This window comes from Urocitellus parryii, chromosome X (assembly GCF_045843805.1).
Source record: "Urocitellus parryii isolate mUroPar1 chromosome X, mUroPar1.hap1, whole genome shotgun sequence".
NCBI lineage: Eukaryota > Metazoa > Chordata > Mammalia > Rodentia > Sciuridae > Urocitellus > Urocitellus parryii.
Genome location: NC_135547.1, coordinates 78,387,690 through 78,410,552, shown reverse-complemented (window position 1 = coordinate 78,410,552; position 22,863 = coordinate 78,387,690). Strand labels below are relative to the sequence as shown.

Genomic DNA, 22,863 nt, shown 5'->3' with positions numbered 1-22,863 from the left:
TGATCCAGAGAGCAATGGGAATAGGCATATCTGTCAAATTACAGGACTTACTCCTATATTTTAGATATTTGAATAGTTTGTATATTAACCCCTTCCATGTCCGTATCTACAAAGAGTTTCTGACTAGCTGACTTGTAGAATATCCTTTCTATCACGAGAATTCTACCATTTTATCATTTATACTATATTCTATTTCTTTACAAATATCCCCCAGCAAGGGCTGTGGATGGGAATCAGTGATAGAGCACTTAACCTGGCATGTGCAAGGCCCTGGGTTCAATGTCTGGGTCTACACACACACAAAAATAAAGAAAAAAAAAAAAAAAGAAGAAAAAAACTCTCAACTACTTATACATTTTACATAGTGGTTCTGCCTTTACCTGTTCATCCACAAATGGGCTGATCTGTATTAAGATCTGTTCCAAAGATGTTATTAGGTTAATTTTCCACATTGGTCAGTGAGTCTAAAAGAAGAAAAAAAAAAACACTCTGGTTTAGTGAAGAACCTAAATATAGAATCAGAAGACATGACTTCCACTACTGCTCCACTGTGTAACTTCTGGGTATAAAATGAAGCTGTTAGACCAGGACGCAAGAAAACACCACTGACTCCAATTAAAATCAAATTAAAGCAAGCTTATTATTTCGACTGGCTGGGCTGCCTCTCTGGCTGCCTCTCCCAACCCAAAACCTCAGGAACAAGACAGCCCTGCAGTTTTCCTGCAGCCCAGTTTTATAGCCCAGAAAGTTACACAAAGGGGGGTTACAGATAACAAAATTGTTAGTTTACATTTTTGCTGGTCCTAACATCAGAATTTATGAAGGTCATTAGAGCCTCAGAGAGGTCCTTATCTGGCCAGGGAAGGCCAAGACTGATGAGGTGGCACTAAAGTTTCAGAGAGGGCTGCTATTTTAGTAAAGCCGAAATTAGCTTTTCATGGCCTCGTGAAAAGATAATCAGGCTGGGTCTATCAGAGGCCATAACTATAGGCAGGTATTAGGAACTTAATGGTGTATACATAAAATGGTTACAATGACAAATTTAATGCTATGTTTATTTTACTACAATTTTCCAAAGTTTTAAAGACCCAGGGGAATGCTGAATAAAGATTTACAAACACAGATTACTGGTAAGAGAGCCCTATTCCCAAGCTTGGAGATGGACTTGAAAACAGCAGCTCATTTTTCTAAAACAGTTTGCTGGTACTAGAGCTGGGGATTTTTTTTTTTTTTTTTTTTTTTTTTTTTTGCTGGACCTTACCCTAAAATGAGCAACCATCAGAATCAAATGCAGACATCATAAACATACTAGAATTTTCAGATAAATAATAAGACAACTATGATTAATATACTAAAAGTTCCAATACTAAAAGTAGATAACGTGTGAGAACACAAGATCAAAATCATACCAATTCTCTTTTCAAACCACAACACAATGAAATTGAAAGTCAAGTGCATTAAGGAAAACTGGAGAATTCACAAATATATAGAAAAATCAAACAATACACTCCAGAATGAATGAGTCAAAGAAGAAATCAAAAGGGAAACTAGAATATATCTTGAAACAAATGAAAAATTGAAAAAAAAAAAAAAGCAATACGGCAAAATTTATGGGATGTGCAAAAATCAGTAGGGAGAGATAAGTTTATAGACGTACATCTGGAAGAAGTGTCTTAAGTTCACCACCCATCTAAACATCTATACATATAGGTGGTGTACTTATTTGTACAATAAGAAAACATTGGTAGAAAGGAAAAAATAAAGATTGTAGCAGAAATAAAATAAAGCACAGAAAAAAATTAATGACGCTGTTCTTAAAAGATTGGATTAGTTCTTACAGAAATGGATTACAAGAAGAGGCTGCTACAGGGCTGAGGATGTGGCTCAAGCGGCAGCGCACTCGCCTGGCATGCATGGTGCACTGGGTTAGATCCTCAGCACACACACACACACAAAGATGTTGTGTCCAACGAAAACGAAAAAATAAATATTAAAAAATTCTCTCTAAAAAAAAATAAATAAAAAAATGAAAAAGAAGAGGCTGCTACATACTGAGACTGGCCCTTTCTCTTGGTGTCTATTCTACATGTATGTCCTTCAGCACTTAGCTGTTTCTCCTCTCCTCTGCCATGAGTTGATGCTGCATGAGGTCCATACTAGTAAATGCTAGCATCATGATCTTGAACCTCCCTACTCCAAAACAGTGAGCTAAAGGATTTTTTTTCAAATGTTTTTTAGTTGTAAATGGACACAATATATTTATTTTTATGTGGTGCTAAGGATGGAACCCAATGCTTCACATGTGCGAGGTGGGCGCTCTACCACTGAGCTACAGTCACAAGCAAAGGATTTTTTTAATTTTTAAAATATGAATAGATGGACACAATACCTTTATTTTATTTATTTATTTATTTTTATGGGATGCTGAGGATTGAACCCAGTGCCTCACATGTGCTAGGCAAGCTGTTTACCACTGAGCTACAACCACTGCCCCAAGGATTTCTTTTTGGATAACTCCCAGCCTCAGGTATTGTGTTGTCATAACACAAACCAGCTAAAAATAACTGTGGTGATTCAAATGCTTATTAAAATGTCCAGACTTGGGGCTGGGGATGTGGCTCAAGCAGTAGCGAGCTCGCCTGGCATGTGTGCGGCCCAGGTTCGATCCTCAGCACCACATACAAAAAAAAAAGAAAAAGATGTTGTGTCCGCCAAAAACTGAAAAATAAATATTAAAAATTCAAAATAAATAAATAAAATGTCCAGACTCCAAGTGTTCTATACATTCACTGTAACACCTGTCAGAATAACAAAGGTATTGTTTTTTAATGAAAATAGCAAAAACAATTGCGCAATTCATATGGAATCATGAAGGCCCCTGAATATCCATAACAGTTTTGAAAAAAGAACAAAACTGGAAACTTCATATTCCATGATTTCTAAACATATTATGAAACTATAATAATTAAGAGTAACTGGGTGCAGAGGCATACACCTGTAATCACAGTAGACTCGGGAGGCTGAGGGGGGAGGATTAGAAGTACAAAGTAGGCCTCATAAACTTAGTGAAACCTAGTCTCAATAAAATATAAAAAAGGGCTGGGGATGTGGCTCAGTGGTTAAGTGCCTCTGGGTTCAATTCCTAGTATCAAAAAAAAAAAAAAGAGTATTGTAATGGCATACATATAGATATACAAACCAATGAAACAGTAGGGACCTTGAAAATAATGCCATTCAGTATGATCAACTGATTTTGACAAGGGTCCAAGAATACATGATAGGGAAAGGAAATTTTCCTGGGGAAAACTGGATGTCCATATGCAAAAGAATAAAATTGTACCCATATCTTATACTATACCAAGAACATGAACTCAAAATAGATTTAGAAATTAAATGTAAGACATGGAACTGTAACTCCTAGAGAAAACAGAAGCTTCATGACAGTGGCTTTGGTGATGATTTTTAGATGACACTAAAAGCACAGAAAAGAAAAGAAAAGAAAAATGGTCAAGTGAGACTATATCAAACTAAAAAGTTTTCTCACAGCAAAGGAAAGATTCAAGAGTGAAAAGTCACAAAAGGGGACAATCTACATAATAAGCAAAACTCTGTGTAGATACCTATACAAACTATTAATATATAAAATATAAGAGAAAGTCCTATAATTTGACAGAAAAAAATAAATAAATACAGCAAATAACCCAAATAAAAAGTAGGCAAAGAGGGGCTGAGGATATAATATAGCTCAGTTGGTAGAGTGCTTGCCTCGCATGCACAAGGCCCTGGGTTCAATCCCCAGCACCACATACACAAACACACATACACACACACACACACACACAAAAAAAAAAAAAAAAAAGGAAAGGAACTGAATATAGATATTTTTCAAAAAAGAGACAAATAGCCAGTGGATATATCTAAAGGGGCTCAACTTCACTATAAAGCAAATGTCAATCAAAGCAACAAAATACATCTTTTAGGAGAGACTTGCAGATAGATTTTCAGTTCATGATGAACAACAGCACTAACTGCAGATCTGGGCAAAACTGGTTTGGGTCAGCAATAACAGGAAGAGTGGATTTACAGCAAACATGGACTTATGGTGCCATCTAGTGGAAAAACAGGGGAAGTGACCGCCATAGGCTTAATATAAGTCTGCTTAGAATTTATGAGACATACATAAAAAATTGGTTCTTTTTAGTTATATAATGACAGTAGAAGCCATTTTGACATAATTATACAAGCATGGAATATATCTTGTTCTAATTCAGACCTTAGAACTTCTATTTCCACTTCAATCTCCCCAGAATATACCTCAAGAAGAAAGGCTGCTATATTTGGCTGCCCCTAATCTATGAGGTACTGGAAAGGAATAGAGATCATAGGGTAGAACTGAACTCCAACAACTGTACTGGGATATGTTTCTTGCTTGGGGAAAGTTGAAGGAAATAAGTCCAGGGATTAAAATTAAAACATGGCCCCAGGCCACCCTAGAGAAACCTAGCATTAGACTGGGCCCCACAACCCCTGCACTCAAGCTGGCACACATGGAATGAGCCAGTGGAACTGCATTAGCCAGGCAGTCAAGGAATTGTCAGTACCACCATTCCCCAAATTGGGGCAGAAGACTCCCATAACTGCATATGTCCTAGTGGCTGTGGGACTCAGGTACAAGAGCATCAATCTCATTAGCCAAGGGACTGCCTCCACCATCCCTCCCCCAACCTTGGGCACTACAATGATCCCAAAGCCAGTCGTCACAGAAGGAAACTACACTTGCTCTAGCATCAAGGAGACACCTGTGCCCACTGGGAGGTACTTGTGTTTCTGCGTGCCTCTCTGCCAAACTAAAGATAATCAGGGGCTTAGGCTGCTATATAGTGGTGAAATGGTTATGGGAAACAAAGAAAAGCAGCAGCCTGCTGAGAATTTCTGAAAAGATAAGCACAAACCAAGCCAGGTTCCAAAGACTGGAATGAATACTGAATCCTTGAAATGCACAAATAATGAGGAATGCCAAAAATCATTATGAACGGTCAGGGAACAATGCTGTCACCTAATAATCAAAATAAGGAACCAGAAATGAACCAGATAGTAACCAGTATTGTTGAACTCTTGTATAATCGATTTAAAGAAACTGTTTTATAGAGGCTCAGTGACATCAAGAAAGGAAAACTATAGCCAAATCCAGAGAGACAGAAAGTAGGGACTTTTAAAAAAATAGGGACTAACTTTCTACCTGGTATGGGATTCCTTTTGTGGTGATGAAAACATTTGGAACCTGATGGAGTTAATGGTTGCACAAAAATGTGATTGTGCTAAATGGCACTGGATTATACACTTTAAAAGAGTTGAAAGGTGAGTTTCATATTATATAGATGTCAACTTATAAAAAGAAAGGATACTCCAGAAAGATATGGTATAAAACCTTAATGTAATTTATCACATTAATTGGTTAAACAAGAAAATTTCATGATTATATCAACTGAAGAAAAATGATTAAACAAAATTTAATACCCATTCATAAAAAAGAAAGAAAGAAAAGAACAAGCTGGTCCCTGTGGCACACACTGTAATCCTAGTGGCTCAGGAGACTCAGGCAGGAGTTCAAAGACAGCGTCAGCAAAAGCAAGGCATTAAGCAACTCAGTGAGACCCTGTCTCTAAATAAAAAGTAAAAAGAGCTGAAGAATGTGGCTCAGGGGTTAATCACCCCTGGGTTCAATCCCTGGTACCAAATAAATAAATAAATGGTTTTACATTTTCCACAAATGAAGTCCATGATAACAACCCCTGCATTATAACATTAATTTGAGTTTCTCTCTTTTCTCAAACTTGTTAGTTGTCCCTAGATTTATATTAAATGCATATACATTTGAAGCCGAGAGGTTGTCTAAGTAGAAATAGTTTGATTCTCTTAAAAATAAAGCCAGGAGGGCTCAGTGGTAGAGTGCTTCCCTGGCATGTGTGAGGCACTGGCCATGTACATGATGCAGAATCACATGGGTAGTGTAATTATTTTGAATAAAGCAGGAAGAAAAGGGTTGCCTGAGTCATTCCCTCCCCCAAGCAGATTGCAAAGAGATGCCTTTTGCTTGGGGAAAGGAAAAAAATTTTCTGCCTGACACCTAAAACCCAGCACGAGAACAGCCTTGATGAAACCCAGTGCCAAGCACAGTCCCCAAAGGTCCTCCCTGATGTTAATACCTGTGGCCTGAGCCACTGGGCTTACCTGAGGTCCACGGAGAGCCGTGCTGAGAGGGACTACAATTTTTGGGTCATCTTCCAGTTCTTGCTGAACCGTAGAACCATTGAACTGTTGAACGGCCACACACCCAGCGCTGGGCCCACAGCCAGCGCACAGCAAGAACTGCAAAATTGGGCAAAAACAGTTTGGGTCAGCTAACACTAAGAGGAAAATAGCAACACAGTAAAACTAGACTTAGGCTGCCATCTAGTGGCGGCACAGCAGAAGTGACCTCAGACTCAAATTGCTTAGAATTTCTAGAATGGAACATAAATAAACCAGATTATGAAGACTAGAAGAAAGATTTAATCCTTCAATGAACAGATAATGTTACAATAATCATTACCTCACCTAATGGTTAAAATGAGCTACCATTTTTTTTGCTTTGGTCGACAGATTATTAAATACACTACAATTGTACCTTATTCTGTAATTTTCAAATCATTCACACGTAGACTTAGTAAAAACTATGTTATAGAAAACCATCTGCAAAACTAAAATGAAAATAAAAATCCAACATAATACACACATATTAAACCGCTGAACTGTTAGTCATATTTTAATATGCACAGGTCAATTGATTTTCTTGTATCTGGCACCATGATTAACATTGTTAATGTTAAAATACGAATACAATGGCTGGAGTTGTGGCTCAGTGGTAGATCGCTATGAAGCACTGGGTTCCATCCTCAGGACCACATAAAAGTAAATAAATAAAATAAAGTTACTGTGTCCAACTACAACTAAAAAAACTTTAAAAAACATGGATGCAAAAATGTCTACCAATGAAACTATCTGAGAAACAGGCCAAACATTCTTTTTCTTACAGACACTTTTCTAAATCCACCCTTTACGGATTCTCTCTTCCATTCATAGAATTAGTTGTTCAGACTGGTGGGGCAAATTTTTTTTTTTTGTATATTAAACTGTTTGAAAATATCCCTTTTTTAGTTGTAAATTGACACAATAACTTAATTGTATTTCTTTAATTATTTTGTGGCGCTGAGAATCACACACAGTGCCTCACAAGTACTAGGCAAGCACTTTACCCCTGAGCTAAAGCCACCGTCCCCAAGAACTATTCTTTTTAAAAAAATACTTTTAGTTGCAGATAGCACCATATAAAAATAAAACAAAGGTGTTATGTCTAAGGATTGAACCCAGTGTCTCACAGGTGATAGGCAAGCGCTCTACCGCCAAGCCACAACCCCATCCCAGGAACTGTTCTTAATAACCAGAATGAGTGAATTCTTGGATGGAGAATTTAAAGCAGCTGTTTTAAGCAAATCCAATGAGTTTTATATAAAAATAATAATCCTTTTTTTTTTTTGGTACCAGGTATTGAACTCAGGGGCACTGAACCACTGAGCAATACTGCAGCCCTATTTTGTATTTTTTTTTTTATAGACAGGGTCTCACCGAGCTGATAAGAAAAAAAAAATTAAAAGGAAAGAAACAGGACTTCAGTATCTCCCATTGACAAAGACAAAGAGGTCTCTGGATTCGGCATTTAGTAATGACACATATGTCTGAGATGAGGCTACTATAACTTAGAGAGGTCCTGTCTCAAAATAAAAAAATAAAAAGGAGTCAGGGGCAGTGAGGCATGGCTGTAATCCCGGCGGCCAGGGAGGCTAATGCAGTTGGATCCTGAGTTCAAAGCCACTCTGCAACTTCAAGGCTATAAGGAAAAAGTGAGATGCTGTCTCAAATACAAAATAGGCCTGGGGACCCTGCTCAGTGGTAAAATACCCCTGAGTTAAATCCCCAATATAAAAATAAAATAAAGAAAAGAAAAGAGGGCTGGGGTTGTAGCTAAGTGGCGGAGCACTTGCCTAACATGAGGCCTTGGGTCACCGCAAAAAATAAACAAAATTAAGGGATTGTGTCCCTCTACGACTGAAAAAAATTTAAAAAGTAAAAGAAAGAAAATAATTTGATCTCAAGACTCAACAATAGGAGGCTAATTTCTTCTGGAACATTGCCAGGCCTGAATATATGCTAGGAGATGGAGAAAAAATGGCCACTGGATGCAGCCTAAACCATTATACTATTTTTCAATTGCCAGAGGGAAGGAAAATCACGAATCAGGTTCGATGCACCTCCCCCACGGCTGCACCTCCCCCACAGCCTGCCCGACCCAACCCAACCCGCCACAGCCTATCAGCAGCAGTCCCCCAGCCCGGCAGCCCCCCAGCCCCGAAGCCCCCCAGCCCGGCAGCCCCCAGTCCTGCAGCCCCTATCCGCCCCAGCCCTCCAGCCCCCACCGGCCCCAGCCCTCCAACCCCCACCCGCCTCAGCCCTGCAGTGGCCATGGTGGACCCGGAATTCCAAAAAAATGTTAGTTGAAATCCTTACTCATCGCCCATCTTCGACCCGCCACGCCGCAGCGGACCCGGCGGACCGGACTTCCAAAAAAATGTTAGTTGGAATCCTTACTCATCCCCCCATCTTTCAAATCTCCTTAACCTAGGGCTGGGACATTAAGCGACTCGGCGAGACCCTGGCTCTAAATACAATACGAAAAATGGCTGGGGATATGGCTCAGTGCACCTGAGTTCATTCCACGGTAGCAAAAACAAACTCCACGCTGGGGATATAGCTCAGTTGGTACAGTGCTTGCCTCGTATGCACAGGCCTGGGTTCAATCCCCAGCATGGACCAAAAAAAAAAAAAAAGAAAGAAAGAAATCTCCCAACCTAAGGAGTTAAAAGCAACCCTCTCCCAAACTCCCCAGTCCTAAACCCAAGGAGAACCTGTTTTAGACAGCCTTTTTCACTGCAAATAATTAGAAGAGAAAAAGCTTATTTTCAGACTCACATGTTCAGAGGTCTCAGTATAGGGAGTGAGACTAGTCCAGTCCTGAATGGAAAATCCATACTGGAAGGGTAAGGCAACAAAATGGACAGCAAGAAAATGGAGGGAACACAGCTCCCACAAAAGGCCCAAAGTCCCGCCCTCAAACAAGCACCTCCTCCATCCACACCCCCATCTGTCTATAGTTGCCACCCATTTAATCACCATGGGGGATTAATGAAAGGTGAAACTCTGATATCTCAATAATTTATTGCAGGACACCTTATATATAGACAATAACAGACCAAAATAATGAAGACCCAAAACTTCCTCTGAACCCAGCCTTTCCTAATATAGAGCATGGCTCAACACATGCTAGTCCAACTGGTAATGAAACCATATCCCCCATGGCATTACATGGAAAGATAACTCATTTTCCCAAAAATATCTAAAACAGACCAAATAAAATTAAGGCGAATTTGCAGATGATCTGAGCAGATATATGGAGACATTTCAACACTTAACTGAAGTGCAGTGGCACCACATCCTCCACGAAAAATCTTAACTGGGTTTCTCCAGAAATTTTTACCATGGCTGATTTTACCACCCTCAGCAGAAGAGTTCAATGTAGATAAACTTCCTATTTTCCTGTTGCCCTGTTTGACTTGGCCACTGGCCAGGAAGAAACCAGCACTCCAGGTGCTTTACTAGTTTTTCAAAAATATTTATCCAGTATAGTAGTTTGTACAAATGTTACCCATTTGGCTCCATGGTAACAGCTGGGGGCAGGGGAGAAAGGGGAAAAATGGCTCCCTCCTTCTCAGGTGCTGTCCTTGAAGAGTTAACTTGCCCAGAACAGTGAAAGAAAAAGCTGCTTTTATGTGAACTTCTGCAGACTGTGAACTTCTGAGACCCTCCTCTTACATGCTGGGGATAAAACTCTGAAACTCCCTGAACTTGGGGTTCAGGGGACTGATTGATTACAGAAAAGGCTATACCCTCTGAACCTGGCTGCAGCCAAATAAAACTGTTTCCTGCTATCTTCCATGCCTTACTTCCTCTGTCCCTTCAATAGAAGCATTTACCTTACTTTAGAAAGAAATCTGTGATATTAGGACATACTTTAACCCCTTCAAAAAAACAAAAGAGTGACAGATTCGGCTAAAAAAAAAAAAAGAAGATCAAATGGATATCCAAGATCATATACCTCCTGGACCAAAACCACCCTAGGAGTCACTGCAGTCCCTACCTCAGTACCTGACTGGGAGTATACAACAGAAAAAAATATAGAGAAAAGAGAAATCATTTCTTGGTCAGGTTAAATTAAAGATTAGGATGAAGTCTATTAAGCCTGTAAACTATACAAAACTGGCATCAGTAGATCAGAGGGTTTTTTTTTTAAAAAAAAAACAACCCCACTGGGCGCCAAGGCTCAGAGGTAGAGCAATAACCCAACATGCATGAGGCCCTGGATTCAATCCCCAGGACGACAATGAAGTTAAAAAAAAAATACAGCCTGTGAAAAGAGATCTTTTGGCTCACTCCTTGACTGCTCTCTGACATCTCTAGATTACTGAAGAGTTGGCATTATGCTGCTTGGAGCATTGTCTGATTTAGAGATCAGACAATGAGATGATGGGAGGTGGTTCTGTTCTTAACAATGCAAAGATAATTCAAAGAAAACAGAATAAGAAATACTGCAGTGGGAATCAGGCAACCTTAACTTCAGTTCCAACTCTGCCATTAAAAGCAAATCCCAGCCTCCCCTCTGGAGACAGTCATTTGTATTGGAATTGGTGACCTCAAAGATATTTTTGATATATATAACATTTTATATCATTCTATAATATGGTTCCCCAAAGCTTAAAATTAAATGCAAAGAATTGGTTAGAATATCATGTTCATGAGGCCAAACCAGTGAGTTTAGATCCTGCATGCTCCCCTTGTTCTATGATCACTGTCCTCTTAACCCTTGCCCGTAATCTCAAAGATATGAATCACTGATCACAGTCAGGCCTGAATCAATGTGTTCGGGATACATTCTCAAAAGTGGTATAAAAATGCCACCTAAATATTAGGAAAACAAGGCATAAGCTGCTGAAAACTGTAAGGTCACTTTGTTGGAAGCCAATTAAAAGATTTCAAAGGAGGGAAGACCCTCTTAAGAGGCTATGTTTGTGGCTGGGGCTGGGGCTTAGTGGCAGAGTGCGTGCCTAGCATGTGCCAGGCACTGGGTTCCATCATTACCACCACATAAAAATAAACAAAATAAAAGCATGCTGTCCAGCTACAACTAAGAAAAAATTTAAAAAAAATAGACATTATGTTTGAAGGGAAAAAGCAAACGGCAAAATAAATTAACTAATAATCTATAGCAGTACATGCCACTGAGGTTTGCACACAAATGTGGAATATTCCAAGAAAACAAATGGAAGCCTGATAGCGGTAGGTGTTCCATCAATTTACCTCTCCTGAGAGGGGATCCCTCCATTTTCCACTGTGCCCTGTGGCTACTATGTATTGAAAGGTCCTGGTTGACAGCAATATTCTCTCCTTCATTTTACACTATTGAAAGTTCTTCCATATCCATAATCTCATACATCTTTACAGTATTCTTGAAAGGCAAGAGTTACTATATTCATCCCATCTCATAAATGCACCAAAGACTCAAATATCAAAGCTGGTCAGATGTGGAGCCAGAATTTGAATCTAGACAGTTTCATTCCAAGTTGATCACTTTCTCTGCAAGACCACATTCATCTACCTTAGAGGCAAAGTCTCACTAAAATCTCCAAGGATCCCCTAACCTACGCTTTATCTATGAAAACTTTAGGAACATCAGGGATTTATCTTTCAAAAGCATTTACAAGTCCCCTTTATATCCCTCTGCTATCTGTTTGGATTATCATTTATTCTACTCTAAATATTGCTGCCCACCTTTCATCTGTGAAAACTCTTGTGAACTGTACACAGTTTAGGACACTTTCTTAAATAGTTAAATATTTATTTTTTTTTAGTTTTGGTTGGACATAATACCTTTATTTACGTATTTTTATGTGGTGCTGAGGATCGAACCCAGGCCTTGCATGTGTTAGGCAAGTGCTCTACCGCTGAGCCACAACCTCAGCCAGGATACTTTCTTTGACTAAAGAAATCAGAACGGGACTCTCAGCTACCTCAGAGGTCTGCTGGTGGATTGTATTTCCTTATTTCTTCTACCTTCTACCAAATAATTCAATCCCAGTCCAAACTACTTGAAACACGTATTTAAAAAAAAAATCACACACCAAACCCAGAATACAGAGCTGATTTCAGGAAACAAGTCATTTGCTATTTATTATACATATATATATGAATGTGTATTATATTTATAAACAGTATATTATATCAAAATAACATAGTAGTGGTGAAGGCCTATAATCCCAGTGCCTCAGGAGACTGAGGCAGGAGGATCAAAGAGAGGCCCTAAGGAACTCAGTGAGACCCTGTCTCTAAATTAAAATACAGAAAAAGGGCTGGTGGTGTGGTTCAGTGCCCCTGAGTTCAATCCCAGGCATGGGGGTTGGGACACATAGTAGTTAAGATCATAATCTCTGGAGAAATAGTAGTAGAAAAAATGCTTAATGCTGTACCTGGCACATATTAATGGCCCTGTAGGTAGTAAGTGAAAGAATGTCCATAACTTCTATCTTGGTAAAGTGGGTTTTTCTGGCCTTTTGAATTACTTTTAGTTATATATACTGGGATTCATTCTGACTTAATCATATAAGCATGGAATATAATTTGTTCTCATTTGGTCTTCAGTACTTCACCCTTCTCTTCCCCTACTCTATCAATCATTTTTTATATATATATATATATATATTTTTTTTTTTAAATTAGTGCCTTGAAGGTATACATCAAGGTGAGATTCTAACTTCTGTATGATCAACATGCCTCACATAAGCAACAGCAGGCAATCCTGACAAAGGCATTGGTTTTGTTTACCTATAAATTATGAAATTATTCTTTATTAGAAGCATTAAAACTCACTTGATATTGTTCTACTCCTTTCATATTGCCTTACTCCATTGTAATAAATCTATTAGACAGGTCTAATCATTCCTACTTTACAACAGAAATCAAGGTTAAGTAGTTAAATTACCTTCCCAAGATTATCTATAAAAGGAAATGGCAGGCAGGAAGCATAAAGGCACTTTTACTAAATCCAGCGCTCCTTTCCTGGAATCATGGCTGCTGTTCGCAAGTAAGAGACAGCTATCCTACAGGAGTGAGAAATAACCCCACAGGGACCCAGAATACAGCAAGTTAACCCGAGAGGAGGGAATGCATTCAGAGTTTCTCACAGGTGGAAGTCAAATTTAAAAAACTATCAAGGGAAGCAGTAAGTTGGCATTGAAGTCTGTGGTTGATGTTTGGGGGAGGGGTGTAGGCAGTTTGTTTTCCAGTCTAACTGTTGAAAGTAGAATGGTCAGTGCAGCATTTGCTAATATTTTCTGTTCAGCCAAACTCATAAAAGGATCCTCTGTCCTATTGGTAGTTGCTGGGCATGGCTGTTTCATCTCCCCAAATTTTTGCCAGCACCTCACCCCAATTAGCAGCTCTAAATGGTATATTTATTCCTAATTCCTGCTCCTAAATCTCCCCATCTATGCAGACTAAGACAGATATAAATAGTTTGTTATATCTCCCATACAGTGATGTTGCAATATATTTCAAGAGTCATAAAGTCTTCATACACTTTTATTCAATAACTGAATTAATAAGCATCCTTTTCATCCATCAGACCTTCCTACAGGTCCTTACAGCAAACACTGACTTCATTCTGGCTGCAGTGTCAAAGTGACACTTAGCCTGAATTTAGCCTATTTTTGAAATAGTTTTCTAAATTTTCTTCTAAATTCACATCAGTTTGGTTCAACATAGTAAGAGACAAGAAAACCAATCGGTAGTCCTATCTAAATAACAACAACAACAAATGCAGGTTTCATAGATTGCCACCAATAGATCTTTCCATGTCAGTATCATCTTGGCAGTATCACCCATGGGAAATAAGGAGGCCAATTCTGCTTTGGGTGACTGATTCAAATGTGTTAAAGGTATGAAGTTAAAATCCACTTACACAATAACATGTTGGCGTTCTTTGCTTATGGCAGCTTCTTGAGGAGGAATAGTGATGCAGGTATTTTGTTTGGAAGCCTAGTCAGTTCCACAAACACTATTTATCCATCATCGCACACAGACCTTCTAAGGCAAATGGTTCTAAATATACTAATGTCACAAGAATCATCTAAGGGGAACTCATTCTGCCAGAGTTAGATGAGACTTTAGAGACCATCTCTGCAGAATCTCAGGGATCATAAAATAACGTGCCCATAGCCACCACATAAGGTCACTGAATGAAGCTGTTCATATGTAAAACACTTCCCTTACACACACACACACACACACACACACACACACACACACACACACACACACAAAACGCAGCTCCTTAGTGCACCCCCAAGCCATAGTTTAAAGAAATATCTAGCTATTTTCTTTCTCGATTTGGAAATACACGGGTTTGAGAAATATTCTGCCTTTCTTTTAACTATGCCATAAAAAAAAAACAATATAACCTAAATTTCAGCAAGACAAGGGACAATAGTGGTGAACATGGTAAAACAAAATATATGCTCCATCAAAGAGAGTCCGGCTGCTTCTCAGCTCTAGCTGACTGATGTGATATAGCAAGAGGCTTGTGCAGAAATCCATATGCAGGATTTCTTTGAAAAAACAACAACAACAACAACAAAGCCAGGAATCTGGACTTCTATGTGAAGTCTCTTACTTTTCAGTGCTGGCAATTACTTCAAAAGGTTTGAAAAGGGCTGCGGTTGTGGCTCAGTGGTAGGGTACTTGCCTCACATGTGTGAGACACTGGGTTCGATTCTCAGCACCACATATAAGTAAATAAAAATAAAAGTGTATCAACAACTAAAAAAGTATTTTTTTAATTTTATTTTTTAGTTTTCGGTGGACACAACATCTTTATTTTATTTATGTGGTGCTGAGGATCGAACCCAATGACCTGCGCATGCCAGGTGAGAGCACTACTGCTTGAGCCACATCCCCAGCCCTAAAAAAGTATTTTTAAAAAAGGTGTGAAAAGGGCTGGGGATGTGGCTCAAGCGGTAGCACGCTCACCTGGCATGCGTGCGGCCCGGGTTCGATCCTCAGCACCACATACCAACAAAGATGTTGTGTCCACCAAATACTAAAAATAAATAAATAAATATTTTTTAAAAAAAGGTGTGAAAAAAATTCATAGGTAAAAAATACATGTCTTTGGCCACATACAGATTACTTAGCCTGGATTAACCCAAGACCCTATCTTGGGTATGACAGACAAAATCAGGTTTACCAAGTGTCCTGATTTTTGCTAGGAGATTACAACTCAATTTTCTTGGTAATTACAACTGGAAAATTCTAGTATCCCCCTAGAGAATTTTCTATATTTAATTATCTTATGAAGAGTTAAGTATGTTTTACTGGCAGATTTAAAGGCATGTGGCTTCCACCCTTAATATAAAATGTAACATACAAGCACTTCCCACATAGCACATCCTACTTCACATTTAAGACCTCATCCACAAGAAGTATGTATATTTCCCTCATCCATAAAGTTTGAAAGGAGAATTTTAGGGGCTCATGGTGTAGCTCAGTGTAGAGTTCATGCTTTCATGCAGGAGGCCCTGGGTTCAATCCTCAGCATAACTTTTTTTTTTTATTATTCAAAACAAAAACTGAAACTTCTGTGTAGGTTTAAGTGTGCCACCTCTGCCTTAATATTTTGAAATTTCAAATCTTTTTGAAATAGTACAATTACCACAAATAAAAAAATAATACAATTACCACAGGTACTGGGAATCATTCTATAGTTTTTCTTGCTATGTTGTACTTTCCTATTTTTAATGAATTTTCAAGAATTAATCATAAAGTAAACAAATCTAATATTATTGCAGTTTAATCAGCTTGAATAGCAACTAAAATAGCAGATGTTAATACTTGAATTTCTTCCACAATCTGCTGAGAGTCAAAACTTCTGTCAAGTAGCTTCACATTCCACACTCCTTACATCTTGCTAGCACAGTACTTGCGTGCCTTTTTTTTTTGATACTGCTGGGGACTGAACCCAGGGCCTTGTGCATTTAAGGCAACCACTCTACCAACTGAGCTATTTCCCCAGTCCCCTCAAAACACTTTAAAAGCATTTTTTTTGGGGGGGGACATGGTATGGAATGAAGGGCATTTACCACTAGTTCACATTTCCAGCCCTCTGTTATTCATTTATTTTACTTTGAGACAGGATCTCATTTAAGTTGGTGAGGTTGGCCTTGAACTTGGATCCTACTGCCTCAGCCTCCCCAATCTCTGGGATTACAGGAATGAGCCACTGTGCCCTGCTAAAGAAATGGTTTTTTTAATATCCAGGATAAGGCTGGGGTGTAGGTCAGTGATAGAGGGCTTACCTAGTATGCACCAGGTCCTGGATTGGACCTCAGAAATGCAAATAAAAAACCAGCAAAAAACAAAAATAGAGAACTAAATGCAAATAAAATGTGAACATTTAATATATTTCAGGTCAAAGTACTTTGAAGACATCCTTACATTTATCACTCCATGTTTTGGGAAGCAAAGAAGCAGCAGGTATGCATTGATTCTGATTTTGTGGAAGGTGAAATTATAATTATGGGAAGGTTAGGGTACTTTCACAAGGTGGGGGAGGGAATCCAAAGTGTATGGGTTTTTTTAATATTTTATTTTTTAGTTATAGTTGGGCACAATACCTTTATTTATTTATTTCCATGTGGTGCTGAGGATCAAACCCAGGGCCTCACACGTGTTAGGCGAGCATTCTACCACTGAGTCACTACCCCAGCCCGCCCCCAAAGTGGATGTATAATGCTTCAGTTTATATGGTTCATCAGATAATTTTTTCAATATTCTCAATGAAGGATGAACCACATAGAAGTGAAAAACAGAAAAGGAACACTATGAATCAGTTCATTATAGAAAAAAATCTAACCTCCTTGAATAATTCTTCCTCACTTTACTGGTACCCAAGTGCAACTGCACATTAGAATGTCATTTTGTTCAAAGCTTGGAATGCTGTACTGTTGCCAGGCACAGTGGTCATGCCCGTAATCCCAGGGGCTTGGAGGCTGAGGATCAGAAATCAGAAGTTCAAAGCCTTGGGTTCAATCCTCGGTTTAAAAAAAGCTATACTGAGCTGGAGTTATGGCTCAGTGGTCGAGCGCTTGCCTAGCATGTGTGAGGCAAGGGTTTGATTCTCAGCACCACATATAAAGAACTAAAATAAAAGTCCATTGGCAACTAAAAAAAAACTTTTTTAAAGCTATACTATTGGGCTGGAATTGTGACTCAGCACGTGTGAGACCCTGGGTTCCATCCTCAGCACCACATAAAAATAAATAAGTGAAATAAAGATATTGTATCCAATTACAACTAAAAGATAAATATAAGAAATTTCAAAAAAATAAAAGCTATCCTGTTCATCATTTTGGCTGCCTTCCATTAAATAGAACCCCTGGTACAGTATTATAGATTGTGGGTGGAAAAGGGAGCCTAGTACAGGAAAAAGAGAAATAACAAACACACACACACACACACACACACACACACACACAAAAAAAAAAAAAAAAAAAGCCTGGAGAGTAGAAGGGCACAGTGGCACACACTTGAAATCCCAGTGGCTCTGGAGGCTGAAGCAGAAGGATGGCGAGCTCAAACCCAGCCTCAGCAAATGCAAGGTGCTAAGCACCTCAGTGAGACCCTTTCTCTAAATAAAATACAAAATAGGGCTGGGGATGTGGCTCAGTGGTCAAGCACCTCTGAGTTCAATCCCTGGTACACAACAAACCAAATCAAACACATGCTCGCATACCTGGAGAGCTACTGGAGGTGGTTTCTCCTTGGCTCCTCTGGAGTTTGAGAAACACGATCTTCTGAGTTTCTTTGAACCCATGACCAGTGGAGGTCCCCTTCCTCCATTAGGTAGTGAGAACGATTTAGACCTTACCTGTGTAAAGCCAGTTTTCTTTATCTCCCAGCTCCACGTGGCCCCTTGTATTGCACTTGGCTTCAGGTCTGACTTTTGCTATCCAGACAGGGATTCGCAATTAAACCTCTGAATTTGGGGCCGGGATAGAAGGAACTGACAGGTAAGGGTTAACTGCTCTACCACTGGGGAACTCTGAAGCAGATAAGCCCTGTGGGCAGAGGCGAAAAGGAGCCCAGCTGGGAAAGGCTTGCTCACCTTGACCCGCAAGACTGAGGTCAAATGGCAGTTTATTGACTGCCCTAGGCTGGCAAAACACAAGGTGAACTTCAGCCAGAGCGCGCTTTTCTTTGTTCCACCAAAAGAATAGGAGGCTTGTGACCAGGGAATGAGTAGGGGGTGGGGCTCAGGGGCAGAGGCGGGAAGAGAAAAATGTCGCTTCTTTCCTGCATCCTAAAAGCCCTTTGTCATAATAAAGCCCAGGTAGTCCCTCCTGCTGGGTGAAGCAGCAAGAAAATGTCAGCCTCCACTTGGAGGAAGTGGGGGTATTAAGTACTCTTCTCTTCCTTGGGCTGTGGGAAGCGGTGGCAAGCTGCCTCTGAATGTTGGCAAATGTTCACCTCAAAGCTTGACCCCTTCCTGCCCGAACAGTAATTACTGGATTTCCCAGCAGTATTCAATGAGAGCAGAAGGATACTGTCCCTGGCCACGGAGAAGGCTACAAAAGGTACGGAATGTGCTCTCAGTGCTGGTGAACTGGAACCACGTGCACAGAATTTACCTGCATTAACCACTCAGTAGCCTACGGGCTACTAGTTTGCAGTCCTCCACCCTCCTGCTGAGACCCAATTATTTCGCCTCCAACTCTCTGGCAATCTCTCTAATCTTCTCCAAAGCCCAATTTAATAGCCTGGACTCTGCCAGACTTGGTGGCCCACGTGGCTCGGGCAGTTGAGTGCAGGAGGCAGAGTTCAAACCCAGTCTCAGCAAGTTAGCGAGACACATAAAATGCAATAATGGCTGGGGATGTCGTTCGCCTGTCAAGAGCTCCTGGGTTCAATCCCCAGTACCAAAAAGCCAGAATTAAATAAACAAATAGATAAACGACCCCCCAAAAGAAAAAAACGGAACAAAGTCAACTGTTCCCTCCTCTTCCGCCTGCATTGCTGCGATTTCTTGATGAAGGGAACTTCCGGCCCCCATTTTAACTCTCCTTGAACCACAACATTATCCAATTCGCATCTTTCAGATGACCACAAAGCACCTTTGTCCTACTCCGTTTCTATTCAGTTCTTTGAACATGAACCACTTTAAAAAAATTTTTTTTAATACCGTGGGCAACCGAAGCAGCACCTAACCTGTCCCTGCTTTTGACAGTAGACCTCTAACTCCCCCACCTCAAAAACTCTAATTTTCATTCTAGAGGTAATCCAGACCATTTCTGCCTTGTACCAGAACTTTAGAATTGCAAATATATCAAGGATTGGGAGTGGACAATTCAAAACAGGTACACCAAGATGTAGGGATTATTTTTTAAATGAAGTAAAAATTAGTAGGGAGATCATGGTTCTGGTGTTTTGACCTTGGGTAAATCACTAATAACTCTCCATTTTAAGTCTGATTTTCCTGTTTTCAAATTGGAGACAATTTTGTCTGCTCTAGTATCTAGCAGATTTTTTTTTTTTTTTTTTTTTGGTGAGAGAAATGGAAAAGCTATGAAAGTGTTAAAAGCCCTACAGAGAGGCTGGGTTGTGGCTCAGGGGTGCAGTGCTTCCCTAGCAGGTGTGAGGCCCTGGATTCCATCCTCAGCACCACATAAAGAAAAATAATTAAAGGTATAAAAAGCATATAGATATGTAAAGTATGAATAGATATGTTAAGTCTTGGTTATACTAGTATAAATCTATATAAGCCATTGATACAGAAGCATGTCTAGACTCAAGGACCTTTGGCACACTGCACATCTGGAATTCCTGCTCATTTCCAGGAAAACTCTACATTTAATTGGCCAACTTCTGACTTAATTTCTCATTACTTGTCTTCATTAATGCCTAGTGTTACCACATGCTGTGCTAGGGTGCCTTCAGGGAGATAGAGGAAACCTAAAAACTTTTTCTTCCCTGATAGGATAATATGGTTTGAAAAATATACACGTTTTTTAAAAATGTTTGTTTTTTAGCTTTAGGCAGACACAATATCTTTATTTTTACATGGTACTGACGATCAATCCAGTGCCTCAAGCGTGCTCAGTGAGCACTCTACCACAGAGCCACAACCCCAGACCCAAATACACACTCTTATAGAGACATATGAACATTTAAAAAGCTATACTGTAGTTTTAAAAAATCGGTATGGTCATAATACAAAATATATTTGCAGAAATAGCACATATTACTTATAATTGATAATTTAGGGTTACAGTGAGTGAGACAGACAATACAAAAAAGGAAAGATCTCTTTCATATGGATGGTCAGATAAGTCTACTTTACAAGCCTATAGTTGGGAGAGCATTCCAAACATCAACACAGTGGTAGTCAGACTAGTGAATGTTTTATTCATAGTGAAGGGAATCTAGAATTGGGAAGGTATAGCTGTCACAATTAAAAGGTTTCTGATGGCCTAAATAATAAACCAAAATCCACATAGCTCAGGGTTGTAATCTGACCCCATGTTATTCTGAGCAGCAAATCAACCTTCCTTCCTTATTTACTTGTCTTAAGATGCACATATTGGAGATAGCCATCCAAAGGAATGAAAGACAATCCCCAGCTAAGGAAGGAGGTGTGAATATGCTGGAAGTTATTTCTGTTTACAAGGACTACACTAGTTCATAGATGTATCAAAATTCCAGATCCTGGCAGATTGCAGTCTACTAAGGACAGGTAAACTCCATATTTTAACTTGGTTACTGTCTTGAGTCCCCAAGCAGTTCTGGTTAGAGAAATCAATTTTCTTCCATGGAAGAAAATTGGGTAGCTTGAGATACCAGGTTTGATCAAGGGGAGAAAAATCTACTCCATAGAAGGGTAAAGTTATTCTTCTTAAATAACAGATGAACGTTTCACATTTATCATTGTTATAATTTGGATAAGGAATGTCCCAGAATTGTAATGCATTCCACTGGCATTTATTTTTTAAAATTAAAAAAAAAACATTAAAAAAGATATAAAAAAAGAAATGTCCCTGATGCAGCAAGGTTCAGAGGTGAGGCATTTAGGCACTGATTAAATCATGATGGCTGTCACCTCATAAGTGGATTAATTTGTTAATGGATAAATAGACTTAAGTTCATATTGCTTAAGATATCACAGTTCAGGGTTGAAGATATAGTTCACTTGATAGAGTGCCTCCCTGGCATGCACAAGGCCCTGAGTTCAATCCCTGGCACCACCAAACAAACAAAAAAAGGATATCTCAGTTCATAAAGAGACAAGACAAGGATCCTAGCTTTAAAAAAATCCTTACTCTTGAGTTATGGCTGTAGCTCAGTGTCAGGGTGCTTCCCTAGCACATATGAGGCACTGGGTTCAATCCCTATCACCACATAAAATAAAATAAAGTCATGCTGTCCATCTACAAGGATTAAAAAAAAATTAAAAATAAAATGAAAAAAATTCTCGGTCCAGTGTTTTCTTCATTCCATTATGCCATTACCCAAAATCATGTAAAAATATCTAAAACTTAGTGAACTTTTGTTCTACCTTTCCATATTTTGTCTCAATGAAAAATCATAAGAATACTAATAATTTCATACTATTTATACTATTTATTGATTTATATATTTATTGATTTATATATTTATTGATTTACATATATCAATGAGGAATGTGAGGATTAGAAAAGTAAAGTAACTTGTTCTAGATCAAAGAGCTACAAAATGGGCTGGAGTTGTGCCTCAGTGGTAGAGCACTTCCCGGGTATGTGTGAGGCCTTGGGTTTCATCCTCAGCTATAATATATATAAATATATATATATATAATTTTATTCCATTAACAAATATAAAATTTTTTTTAATAAAAAGAGCTACTAAATTGCTTAATTCAGGTCTACCTAGCACCCATGTTCATAATCTTCATAACTATGCTGTACTGTCTAAAAGGAGCAAAGCATACTTGAAAGGATGTTCAGCCTTCATAGAAGTTTGAACTATATTACTTATTAAATTCATTTTAAATTTTCTTAAGTTAATAATAAAAAAGGAGCCCAACACTGCAGAGGCTGTCAAAAAGCAAGATTTTTTTTTTCAGTTTCTGATAGTGATAACATTAGAAAGTGTAAATTTTTTTGGAGCACAATTTGGTACTATGCCTCAGGAGGCATTAAAGTTAATCTACCCTTTAACTTGGCAATCCTATTTCTGGGATATATTCCAAGTAAACATTTATGAATAAATTAAAAGGCATTTGTACAAAACCATAGATCTTTTTTTACTTTTCCATCGATCTTTTTATGGTGAAAAATGCAATTGTTCAAAAGCTCACGATGGATAACTGTTTAAGTCCTATAATACAATGACGAACCTAGAATCTTTGAGGTTATTTTATTTAAATATAATTTCTTTGCTGCCCCACCTTCCGTTTCAGATGAAGCAATGGACTGCAAGTAAACTCTGCTATTAATTGGAATGAATATTCTCCAGTCATCAAACATGATAAACACCATGAAATATATAAGAAAACATGTGAAGAAAATATTATAGCCACAGCTCCTATGAAAATATAATGAAAAGAGAAAGAACAAAAGACAGCCAACTGGG

At 38.9% G+C, this 22,863-nt stretch overlaps 1 protein-coding gene across 2 annotated transcripts in view; it reads right to left on the bottom strand.

Moving 5' to 3' along the window:
* Positions 1-22,863, bottom strand: part of Chic1 (cysteine rich hydrophobic domain 1) — a 95,359-nt gene that overhangs the window by 22,901 nt on the left and 49,595 nt on the right. Inside the window, exons 1-3 of one of the 2 annotated variants that reach the window (XR_013342577.1) lie at positions 17,993-18,069; positions 6,232-6,369; positions 381-464 (exon numbers count right to left, since the gene is read on the bottom strand). The gene's annotated coding sequence lies outside the window, so the exon portion shown is untranslated. Of the gene's footprint in view, positions 1-380; positions 465-6,231; positions 6,370-9,066; positions 9,149-17,992 lie in introns of those variants that run through there. The other variant, XR_013342576.1, reaches the window with a different exon arrangement.